The sequence below is a fragment of the Panthera leo genome, chromosome D2 (genome assembly GCF_018350215.1).
Source record: "Panthera leo isolate Ple1 chromosome D2, P.leo_Ple1_pat1.1, whole genome shotgun sequence".
NCBI classification, from domain to species: domain Eukaryota; kingdom Metazoa; phylum Chordata; class Mammalia; order Carnivora; family Felidae; genus Panthera; species Panthera leo.
The window spans coordinates 18,121,098-18,133,186 of record NC_056689.1 but is presented as its reverse complement, the minus strand read 5'-3'; the positions used below and the strand labels follow the sequence as shown (position 1 = coordinate 18,133,186).

General features: G+C 50.4%; 1 long non-coding RNA gene across 3 annotated transcripts; it reads right to left on the bottom strand.

Annotated features, from left to right (window-relative positions):
- Positions 1–2,037: 2,037 nt before the first annotated feature.
- On the bottom strand, positions 2,038–11,616 carry LOC122202060. Of its 3 annotated transcripts, none has more exons than XR_006194439.1 (4): positions 11,465–11,616; positions 5,081–5,392; positions 3,096–3,167; positions 2,038–2,448 (listed from the first exon to the last, which is right to left on the bottom strand). It is a non-coding gene; the product is annotated as an uncharacterized LOC122202060 (long non-coding RNA). The 3 variants fall into 3 exon arrangements; XR_006194441.1 differs by having other exon boundaries at positions 5,081–5,148; XR_006194440.1 differs by lacking the exon at positions 2,038–2,448 and having other exon boundaries at positions 3,029–3,167.
- Positions 11,617–12,089: the final 473 nt, after the last annotated feature.

Genomic DNA, 12,089 nt, shown 5'->3' with positions numbered 1-12,089 from the left:
AGCCCACAAGAGAAACGTAAACTCAAAATGCCAGAGCTGAGATGTGACGGGACTGAATATCGCCTGGTCCAGCTTCTAGTCCCCAGAGGAAGCACAAGGAGAGTCTGCCCCCTGGGATCACAGAGGGTAGTCAGCAGGTAGTCTGTCCATGCTCTGTCCACCCACCATCCACCCTCCCAGGAATAGGAATGAGGAAGCCCCACACCCTCTGAGCTCAGGGCATCCATGATCCACATTAAACCAATCCTGGCCTTCCCACTCTCCTCCGTTACCCATGCCGCGGAGAGGGGTAAAGGCAGCCTTCCCAGCGCTTCAGTCCAGACTGTGGCAGGTCCTGTCTTCATTCTTAGGTTGACAGGTGGCCCATTTTTTTCTCTCCAGTGCCTTGGAACACCCCACAGCAACATGGAGTCACTTGCCTTAAAATATCCTGGATGATGGGAAAGGACAACTCCTTTCCAGGCGTAGGCTGGGTGGGTTTAGATGTGGGATGGCCTTGGCCTTGGGTGGCTGACAGCAGAGCATGGGGACATGTCTGTCCTCACCCTCCCAGCCATTGACTAGTCCAGGTTCAAGCTTAGGATTGAACTCATCTCTTCTCTTGACTCAGATCAAAACCCTCAAGCCGCTGCGTTTAATGTAATCCGGTTCCCAACTTCAGGCTCAGTGATGTGCTCAGGCTTCCCTTCGATGTTTGTGTGCCTTCTGTGTAGACCTGGGCTCTCTCCAAGAAGTCAGGGGGAGCTAGGGAGGAGGGAACCACCCCTCCTTAGTCCCTAGAACCGTGGCCAGCCCTTGGGTGGTGCAACCCTTCTCCTCTGCGTCTCCTCTGCCTGGAATGCTCATCACTTCCTCTGAGTTGAGAACGACGACTGACATTAACACAGTGCTTACTAAGTATATCTAGTCCTGTAGTGCTCACGTGCTGTTATTGTAGTGCTGTCCGTCTGTCTAGGAGGGAGAGCACTGTACGAGCACTGGGCATCGTTCAGTTCTCAATCCTTATAGCACACTAGGGGCTGGTTCCATTATGATTCCCACTTTACAGATGAGAAAACTGAGGCACCTGCCAGATGGTTATTGTCAGATCGTACAGGTCCACTTGCACACTTTACTCCCGCCGTGTCGGATCCGGGTCTATATGGATGGCGTCGACAGGCTTCCAAATTCTGTGGTTTTTGGTTGTGTTTAGCCAGTGAGGAGAATGAAGGGGGAGGGGTGGAGAGAGTGAGGTTGTGCGCTTGCCCCCCTGGCTCTCTCCCTGCGAGGTGGCCGGGGCCGCGTGTGTCTCCCAGCCTGAGGACGCTGCCGCTTTCAGGGCTCTCCCTTCTCCTGGGCTCCCTCTTCTCGTTCCTTCTGGCCTCAGGTGGTGGCGGTTCCTGGGTTCCTGCACAAGCCCCCAGGGGCTCCGGAGACTCTGCCCAGGGGAACAAATCCCTTTGTAAACAGCCCCCTCCAATTATTTACTTTCCCTCTCTCTGAACTCCGTTTAATTAAATCACAAAACAACACAAAAGAAGCTGTATTCCTGGCGAGTGGATGCGGTCTTCCTTCGAAAAGTGCTGAGCACACCAAAAGCTTGCAAGCTTCTTGCGTTTGCAGTTTGGTGAAGCTGGCTTGCTTTTTTACGAGCAGCCAGCGATTGAACGCCAACCCCGGAAATTAAGGATTCGTCTTGGTTTAAAAAAAAGGTGGTTAGCCACCTGCACCAAATGCAAGCTTACGCCAGGTCCAGGAATTTTGTAAGTGAAGACCGCCATCTAGAAGAAGTTTCACCCTTTAGTTTCCCAGGGAGCTGGGCAGGGAGAGTTCGAGCAAACAGAGTGAGGGAGGCTACACAGGACTGAAGGGGGTGCGGCGACAGGGTTGGGGAGATTTTTGCAAACATAGCCATCCCCAAACAGGATAGCTCCCAAGTAACCCGGCCCCCCATCCCCACCCCAACACCAAGACAAGGGAAGGCTGAGGGATACTAGGTTTGAGAGCATTTATTTAACGTGAAAAGGATCAGACGGTCTCAGTAGACCACAGGTTGACAGAGGTGGTTGTTCTTCGAGACAAAAAGTCTAAAAATTGTGAATTTTCACCCAAAGTTGCATAGCTTGGGCAAAGCCAGGACTCATACTAGGACCTGCCTGCTGTAGAACCCATGTTCGTTTCTTTATACTATAGCTTCCGAAACCCGAGGAACTGATAAAAACATACAGATTCTCAGACCCCAGTCCTGACTTACTGAATCAGAAAATTCAGAGGGAGTAGCTTAGGAATTGATACTTTTAGAAGAGCACCACAGTGATACGGTCTACATAATCCAGGGATCCGGGGAGTGTGTGGGCGAAACGAGAGTGGTTGAGTTAATCATGACCGCAGCTGAGTGATGCGCTCATGGGGGTTGATTTTCCTTTTCTCTTTGCTTTTGTGCGTGTTTTAATTATTCCACAATGAACCCTTAAGAAAAGAGAAAACAGAAAGAATTAGCAAGAAATCTATAAATCAACCAGATTGGAGACCCCCCTCGTTTGATATTCCACACTGGGGGGCCCTGCCAATTTATGAACAGGTATGGAGGGAGGGACTGAGTCAAATGTGTCATCTAAAAAGGACGCAAGTCTTATCTGCTCCCCAGTTGGTAGAGCTGTCAACGATTAAACATCATGGAATGCAGACTCAAAGGGCCAAATGACACTTGCAAGGTCCATTCTCCCCCCCACCCCCCGGGGTGGGGGTGGGGTCCTGACATCATTGCCATAAACCACGCCCAGCAAGAAGGTAGTCAGTTTGGGGTAGGATTTGCTCTTTTCCCGGCCTTGCAAAAATAACCAGAGAAAGGAAACTCCCAAGACCCAGGCAAACTGGGTGTTTTCTCTGGCTCAGCAAAACCAGCCCCGTCCACGGGACCGCAGTTAAGAGAGTCGGTGCTGCAGTATCGCCAGGGACAAGCCGGCCTGGGATGGGCAAGTGGCCCACAGAGCCTCTGCCCTACACGCCTGGCACCGGGAGGAGATGTGCGCGCGCCTGCCCGCCCACGCCGTCTCCAGTGGGGGCGGGCATTCGCTGCAGGGTGCTTAGGTGTGCTAACTCCGGGTCGTGCAGACCTAGGACCTCAGCCCGTGTCGGCCACTGCTGTGGGCGAGTTGCCAGACCTTTGGGAGCCCCGGTTTTCTCATCTGCAAAATGACAATAACAAAAGGGCAAGTTCCATGGCTTGTGAGGAGGTGACCCCCGTGCGGCGCGTTAGCAGTGAGCCCCAGGCCCGGGGACGGTGAATTTTTCCTCTCGCTGAGCCCCAGCTGTCCGTTCTTCCTGCCTCCCTGGAGCAGAAGCTGTGGGTGCTCTGCCTGCACCCTCCGCTCTAGGGGTGCTCCAGCCGACTTCCAGCTGTGTCTCATTGCCCGAGGCCTTTCTCTGCAGCCACAGAAGGTCACTTGGGCCCCAGGTGAGGCAGGACAGGACCAGTCCTCAAACCCTGCACGGAAATACCACAGCCCCCTCCCACCTGCCATATTCTTATTTACTGGGTCTGTCAGGCATCTCGCTCATGGGGACCACAGACCTCACCTGTTTTTCCTCCTGCCTGATCGGTGGTTGTCACCTTGTGCCATCAACAGCCACTTTGCGGAGAGCTATGGCGCCGGTGCAGTGAACCCCTCCCCAAGCTCGAGAGCCTAAGAGGGACCCGCTGTGGCCCTGGAGGCCAAAGCTCCCCCGCGGCCACCCATGGGGGTGGCTGGCCGATAACACACCCTTTCTTTGTCCCCCCACCTCCCAGATAAACCACTTGTACTCAAACCCTTGCTTTGGGATCAGATCTGGGCAGTCCAAATGAAGACACTTGGTATTACGAGGTCCAGACAGCAGATCCTGTGTCTTGGGTCATTTATTTGTTAGTAGATGGCGACAAGGACCTGGGTCTTCGCAGGGAGGGGGTGGTGATACCCCCTGGCATGCTGTAGCCCATCATGAAGACCCCCTTCTGTGAATACCCGGGATGCATGCTGGTTATTTGGCACCTGCAGTCCTGTCCCCAGGGGGGAGGTGACCTTCTGTGCCCTGTGATGCTGCAGCTGGGACCCTCAACATTCCATTTCCATGCCGCCTGGGTGGAATTAGGCTCTGGGGTGCCGTGGGACGCTGGAGGGAAACAGGGGGCTGGACGAGGAAGAAGGGACTTGCCACTTCCCATCGCTGCCAGGGTCGCTCAGCGATGATTCTTCGTTCTGGAGAGGAAGTCGGTTCCAACCGCTACAGGTGGTTCCAGTTAATGGTTTTTCCCGTAACCCGTTTCATGGCCCCCCCTCAGTAGGGGTGCCCCCTGTCGAGACAAAACCCTTCCCCATGATCCCCCAGTCTTGGGGTCTTCGTCGCTTCCTGCAATTACTACCTCGGCGACACCACAGTGAGGGTGGCCAACAGGTCTGGTTTGCCTGGGGCTACGGGGTTTCCCAGAAGGCAGGACGTTCAGCACTGATAGTAACATAGCTCTGGGCAAACCGAGGTGACTGGTCTCAGTGCTCCCTTCTTACCTGCCCAGGTCCTCAATAGCTGTTTTCAAATTCTCCATACGAAGTTTTCTATGTAAAAATTCCTTGGTGAGGCTTATAACTTCTTCTGACCAAAGCCTGACCGGTACCATATGCGATGCAGGTGCCGGAAGATGAGCCGGCTTACCCGATGTCGCTAGCATTTGAGCGGGATGGTGGCGGTCACGGGGGACTCTTAGTGCATCAGGGCAGGAAGACAACGGCAGACCCAAGTCAGAAAACCATTGACGAGGGCACCAGATTGGAAGCCAGAAGCCCTCTGTGGTAGCACGTAAAAGGACGGTCGCCTGCCGGGGCCGGTGGCACATCCCGCTGTACACGTGGCTTTGGACCCGATAAAACGCGTGGTGAGGTCTGACGTTACGGCCCCAGCAAGTAGCCGGTGCCAAAGTCAAGGCGCCGTAAAGAAGAGCGGGACCCGGCAGCCTAGAAGGGGTCGTCTGGGTACGTGTGCTCCAGACCCCTCAATCCTCAGGTTACCTGGCCCTCTCGGTGCTTTCATAGCCTCCCCTTGCCCCAAGGTGACGTGGAGGTCTCACCTGAAGCCGGTGCTTTGTAAGATGATACTTGCCCTCGTGGCTTTTTGGCCAGGGGTGGTAAACTTTCTCTGTAAAGGGACAGATAGCAAATATCTTAGGCTTTTCTCGGCCAGGGGTGGTAAACTTTCTCTGTAAAGGGACAGAAAGCAAATATCTTAGGCTTTTCTCGGCCAGGGGTGGTAAACTTACTCTGTAAAGGGACAGATAGCAAATATCTTAGGCTTTTCTCGGCCAGGGGTGGTAAACTTACTCTGTAAAGGGACAGATAGCAAATATCTTAGGCTTTTCTCGGCCAGGGGTGGTAAACTTTCTCTGTAAAGGGACAGACAGCAAATATCTTAGGCTTTGCAGGCCATGCAACCCCTCTCATAACTACTCAACTCGTGCACTGCATCCAGAAAGCAGCCTCACCCGGTGCCCCGGGTGGCTCAGTCGGTTAAGCGTGATCTCGGCTCCGGTCAAGATCTCACAGTTTGTGGGTTCGAGCCATGCTTGGCTGACGCCCCTCCCCAACTCGTGTGGACAAGCCCCTGCGCGCTCTCTCTCAAAATAAATAAATGAACTTAAAAACAAAACCAAACCAAAAAGCAGCCTCGCCAATATGTAGATGAATGGGTGTGGCTAGAGTCCTAACAACACTTTATTCGCAAAAACAGGCCGTGTTTGACCCGTGGACCGCAGTTTGCCAGTCCCTGTGGTAGACCAATAATTAGCCCTAGCATATCTCAGCACGGCAGACGCGAAAAATGCCTCCCGTCTTCGGAAAGGGCCGCGGAACCCAGCTAACATGCACCCTCGTGATTCAGGAGGTCCCATCTGGGAATGAATCTTGAGATAACTGGCGTGAAAGAAAACAGAAGGCTGGAGAAGGGAGACTTCACTGACATGTGGGCACTGTCCCATGACTCAGGATTTAGCACCCTGGCAAGGACCCTTAGCGCCCCCCTAATCTGCTACTGACACAGTGCCCCGCAGCGTGGTGATAAAGGATGGCCTCAACCAAATGAGACATTAATGCCAGAACGGCCTTGGGAGCAGAAGGGGGAGAATGCTCAGTGAGGCAGGCATACAAAAATAGATTCTGTAAAATCAGAGCTTCTACCTCGCCTTCTCTGTCTGCCCCTCCCCTGCTCATGGGCTCGCTCGCTCTCTCGCTCTCTCTCTCGCAGATAAACTTTTTTTTTTTTTTTTTTTTTAAAGAAAAGCACAGCACGGTTGGCAGGGCTAACCCATCAGAGGTGACGTGGACAAATGACTGTAACAGCAGAAGAGTTCCAGTGGCAACCTGGACCCTTATCTGCAAGAATCAGGGGGGCGTGACTAACAGACCGTGGTGTTCCTAGTGGTGAGATCGCAGCATGTTGCTTGAACTGTGTAACCAAAGATGAAGGGCAGGTGAGGCAAAGACTGATGTCAGCTGCTGCAATGGAAAACCAGGATGCTTTGCCCAGTTTCCAGACCTGAGCCTGTTGTCAGACCCAGAGCGAATTGCCGAAGGGGAGCCTGGGTGTCCTTGAGGAATGCCCTTGCAGCATCATAGCACTGCATACATGGTAGTGATTATCTCCTTCATCTGTCACTGAAAAAAAACTTATGGCTATTTCTCCTGAGGCAAAGGAATGCCTCAGATCTTTAAAGAGCTGTGGATGGAAGATCTGGGCTAAAACTTAAAATGCCATCCCAACCCTCCCCCTGATGTGGAGAACTTCTGGCTCCAAACCCATCTCATAGTGAGTTCAACGGATTCACACCCCACCTCGTGTTCATTTGTCTGTTCCCTGAATGTGTCACTGGAAAGGACGCACGTGAGAGCTGGAAGGACACTGTTGCGGAGTAAGAGCCACAGCGGTAAGAAAAACCCAAGTGGAAACTCTCGAAACTTCCTCATTCTGGCTAAGATAGGAAATCAGAAGAAATGTCTCGTTCTGGGTTAGAAGGTCGCCTAAAAACTTAACGACGGCAAACAAACAAACAAACACCAAAAAAACTTAAAGAAGGAAGCGGGCAGGGCCCCTGGGTGGCTGAGTTGGTTAAGCATCTGACTTCAGCTCAGGCCATGATCTCACCGTTCCCCAATTTGAGCCCCACGTCAGGCTCTGTGCTGACAGCCCAGAGTCTGGAAACTGTTTGAGATTCTGTCTCTCTCTCTCTGCCCCTCTCCCACTCTTTCTCTCTCTCTGTAAAAAATAAATAAGCATTAAAAAAATTAAAAATAAATAAACATTAAATAAATAAATGAAATTGGGTTTGTAAATTTAATATATATTTTTTCCTCTGTAAGGTACTTCAATTGTCCGATAGATAAACCAAGCCTTTCCAGGGTCTTTAGTCAATTTTCATAAGTCCAATTAATTGTAATTTATAAACAAGATGAATCTAGGTCCTTTTAAGTGTTCTTACACTCTATATAAATTTAGTAAATCTAGAATGTATTATGCTAAGCAAAATAAATTAGTCAGGGAAAGACAAATATGATTTCACTCATACGTGGAATTTAAGGAACAAAACAGATGAACATAGGGGAAGGGAGGGAAAAATAAAGACAAAAACAGAGAGGGAGACAAACAGAAGAGACTCTTAAATACTGAGTTGAGAACAAACTGAGGGTTGGGGGAGGGGTGGTGGGGGGGGGATGGGCTACATGTGTGATGGGCATTAAGGAGGGCACTTGTTGGGATGAGCACTGGGTATCATATGTAAGTGATGAATCACTAAATTCTATTCCTGAGACCAATACTACATTACATGTGAAGTAATTTGAATTTACATTTTAAAAAAATCACAAATTTATTTTATTTTTTTAATGTTTATTTATTTTTGGGAGAGAAAGGGGGGAGCAGAGAGAGAAGGAGACACAGAATCCCAAGAAGACTCCAGGCTCTGAGCTGTCAGCACAGAGCCCAACACGGGGCTTGAACCCATGAACTGTGAGATCATGACCTGAGCTAAATAAAGTCTGGTTCTTAACCGACTGAGCCACCCAGGTGCCCCCCAAAAATCACAAATGTAAATCACTTAATTTTAATATGGAATCACAAAACTGGCCTATTACTTGCATAAGCCAAAATCTCTTAAGTACTGTAGGAACTTAAGTACTAAATATGAGTTGAATACTTACGTCAAGAATTGTGAAGAGTCTGAAATTTAGCCTACTTTCAAAATAATCAGTTTGGTGGCTGCTGGCAAAGGATAGGAGCCTTCTGAGTCAGAGACAAAGGACTTAGTTACTCATAGCAATAGTAGAATTCAGCATTTATACCAGTTTCTGAGTCCCAGTCCCCAAGGGTGGTGTGAAACAGGCCAAGTGACACCTGCACCCACAATGGATTATGGGAGAGGAGCCCTGAGCTTAGGGTGCCCAGATCTTTTCTAATGGACAGTAAGTCTGCTTCAATTTTGCTGTGGAGAATGGCGTTATCTTTATTGTACTGGACAGTAAATAAACCTGCCCTTTGCTCTGGAGGAACACTGTCTCTGTTTTCCAAAGCTGTTCACCACATATCCTTGAAAAGATAGTGCAGAAGAAAGGCAGTCATGCGTCTGCTCACACGATGTGCAGAAACAGGAGAAACCCATGGAAAATGCTCTCTCAACACCTTACCCACAAAATAGTCTCACTGTGGGTTGATTCTCTTAAGCATTTCTAATTTAAATCTAGATCTTTCTGTGATTGAAAGATGTTTCCCTGCTAGGGGATCAATCCAGACAACTTTTGGGTTATTTTCTCATACAATTGTTGTGGTTGCCTCCCAGTTAACTGGGGAATTTTTAATGATCAGTAGATCTCTGGCTGGAATATGGCTTGGGTGCTTGTTGGGGACCTTGACTGCCAGGTGAATCCTGGCTTCAGAGTCATTGTGCCAATAGTCTCCAAACAGGGTGGTCTCCACATGTATTTCACCTATACTTGTGTTACATGACCTCATTCTGCTGACTTGTGACAGAGCGGTCAGCCCTCCAGCCAATTGTTGCTCCCTCTGGTTGGATTTCACATATCTATTTACATCTTTATTCTTGTCATGCTATTCCTATCTTTTACTCTTTTTTTTTAATGTTTATTTATTTATTTTGCGAGAGGAGAGGCAGAGAGCGAGGGAGAGAGAATCCCAAGCAAGCTCCTTGCTCAGCACAGAGCCCAACACGGGGCTTGATCTCAGGAACAGTGAAATCATGACCTGAGCAGAAATCAAGAGTCGGATGCTTGACTGACTGAGCCACTGAGGTGTCCCTATTCCTATCTTTTAGACCACAGACCTCAGAGATACACTTGACTCCATTGTCTTCACGTTTAAGAAGAGCATTTTGTTTAGTTCTTTGACAGGCTGGGAAAGGGTATCTTCTCATCTGATCCTCTCTTTCCTGTTCTGGAAAGTGCCAAAGTGTGCCACTTGGGCAAAGGGAAAGAGGAAACCCTTCCTGTGGAGGTCCCTCAGAGATGTAACAGTTAAGGCAGCAGCCCCTTGCTGTGGCCAGGAGTTGGAGATTTCACCCTTCTCAGAAGAGCTCCCGCCCCCTGGCTGAAGCTCCGCCTTCAACTGCTCTGTCAGTGAAAGTCCTGCTCCTCCCCAGGAGGACCCCTTGCCAGGGGGGCTGAGTCCTGAGTGCTCACCTGTATGGCACAGAGGGCAGCAACTAGGGAGAGAGGAGGGCTCTGGCGACACCTTGAGCCAGCCCATAAATTCCCCCTTCCTTCCACCGACAGATCATGAATCCCTTGGAACAGAAGCTGAGTAATAATTGGTCTAATAATGGGAAATGGGTCAGAGAGAAGGGCCTCCATGGTGGAATGGAGATGACTTTTTTAGGTACATAGTTTTGATAGGCATGTGAGAAGGAATTACAGCCCTACGGCAACCTCTGGTTTGCCCAGCTTGAAATAACTAAAGTTTCTCTCCATTTCAAATTCTAAATTAATTATAGCCTGAGTGCACTATCGCATTCAGCTTTCATCGTCCATTCAGTTTGAAGGCCATTACCAGCCGCCGAGCCTCCCAGCTCCTACAACCGGCGGCGGTCTGTCTATACTCTGCACTCCCAGAGTAAAACTTGAGCTGGTGTCTCATTTCCCTCTCCTAATAGCAAAGTAAAGCCCAAAGGAAAGGGGCCCTGTTGGTGGCAGGATAGCGTCCTGGCATAGCTTATGGATAGATGGCACCTGGCAGGGTCTCACATCGCCTGGGGAGCAGCAGGAGAAGGGGCAGCCCAAGCTGGGTTCTTTGTGGGGGGCGGGCACTCCATCTGAGCTTGGGCACCAGGGCATGTCCACTAACCGTGAGAAGTTTGCTGGTTTTCACAGTTATTTTTTGGCCGGAACGCACAGCAGCCAAGATGCTCTTACTTGTGCTTTATGATGTTGTGATAAGGGCCCCAGGATTCCCAGAGACTGGTACCACTGACGAGGAGCCAGGAGACCCGAGTTCTAGTCCCGTCGCCGCCACTCACTGCCACCATCACTGAATAAGTCCCTCGATGTGTTAGTTATCTAACTCATAAGCAAGTGTAATTGTACCTGCCACGCCATATCCCAGGGTTATTGCTGGGCTTGGTTATTTCATCACATGAAATAATGGAATACTAGATGTGAATATACCCTGCGAAGTACTGTGTTGCTCATTCTAAATGAGAGTCCAAGGGACCCACTTCAATTCTCAGCACAGGACAGCTCTTCTGATCACTCAGAGACTGACAACAAGCTCCCCAGGTTCCTGGTTTGAATCTCTATCCAAGAGATAGAAAGCTCAGCCACGGTGTTCCACCTGGAGGGATCTTGGGATGTGGCTCTCAGCTGGAAAAAGGTGGGGGGACCCGTCTGCCTGACTGCGGGAACTTAGGGGAGGCACCTAAGTGGCCGGGTTTACCGAGGGCTGGAGTGCAGAGAGAAAGGAGGCAGGAAGAAGAGAGGGCAGCGAAGGACGGAGAGGTATGGTGTGGGCTCTGTCCTCAAGCCAGATCCGGAATCCCGGGACTTCCTTCCACCTGCTACCTCGCACACCTGTCACCTGAAGGGGCTCCTCACAGGTCTCCCTGCTTCTGCCCGACGGCCTTCAACACGGAAGTCAGATTCCTCCACAGCACCCAAAGCCCTCAGCAGCTCTGGATTCCCCTCAGAGCAAGAGCCCAGTCTCCAGCGAAGCCCACGAAGCTCCCCCTTCTCAGCCCCTGCTTCTGGTCGCTCCCAGCCACCCTCGCCATGCGGGCTTCCGGCCTGTTTCAGACTGCTGTTTTGCACCAACCGTTGTTCTGCTTGGACCCCTCTTTCCCGGATTTCCCCAGTCATTCCCAGTGACTTTCCTCACCTCACTTGAGTCTGTGCCCATTTACGTTTTTCACCATGAGACTTAGAACCACCACAGACCGCCCAGCGCCCTCCCGAACTCTTCGTACCTCTTAGCCTGGGTTGTCCTTCCGGTGGTCCTTATCACCTTCAACACCACGTAACTTATTTCTTACACTTTCTGTTTATTCCGCCTCCTCCCTCCCCCGGCCAGAATGTAAACCCCAGGAGCGCATCTGCTTCCTTTCACCGACGTATCCCAGGGGCCTAGAACACCGCCTGGCCCATATCAAGTATTCAATAAATATTTGTAAGAAAATGAGTAATTCCGTGGGAGGAAAGGGAGGAGACCGTCTCAAGAAAGAGAAAGAATTCAACAATGTCAACACTTCCAAATGCTTCAGAGAGGTCAAGGCGAGAGCCGGAATCCTTGGCAAACACACTCCCGTCTGTTTGGACTGGAAACAGAGTACCATGCAGGATTACGAGATGAATGAATGGGACTTAAGTACAGGAAAAATAAGTGTCAACAACGCCTTCAAGAAATGCAGGGCAGGGGGGGGGGGGGGGGGGGGGGCAGGGGGAAGGTTGTAAATCATTTCGATGCTAACTTGAGGGCACCACATCAAGAAAAAGAAATGCTTTCTGTGGTTTTAAACCGTCTTCTGGTTCTGAAATTAATGTGTGCCCCTTTTAGAAGGATTTGGAAATTGTAAAAGACCCAAAGACAGAGAT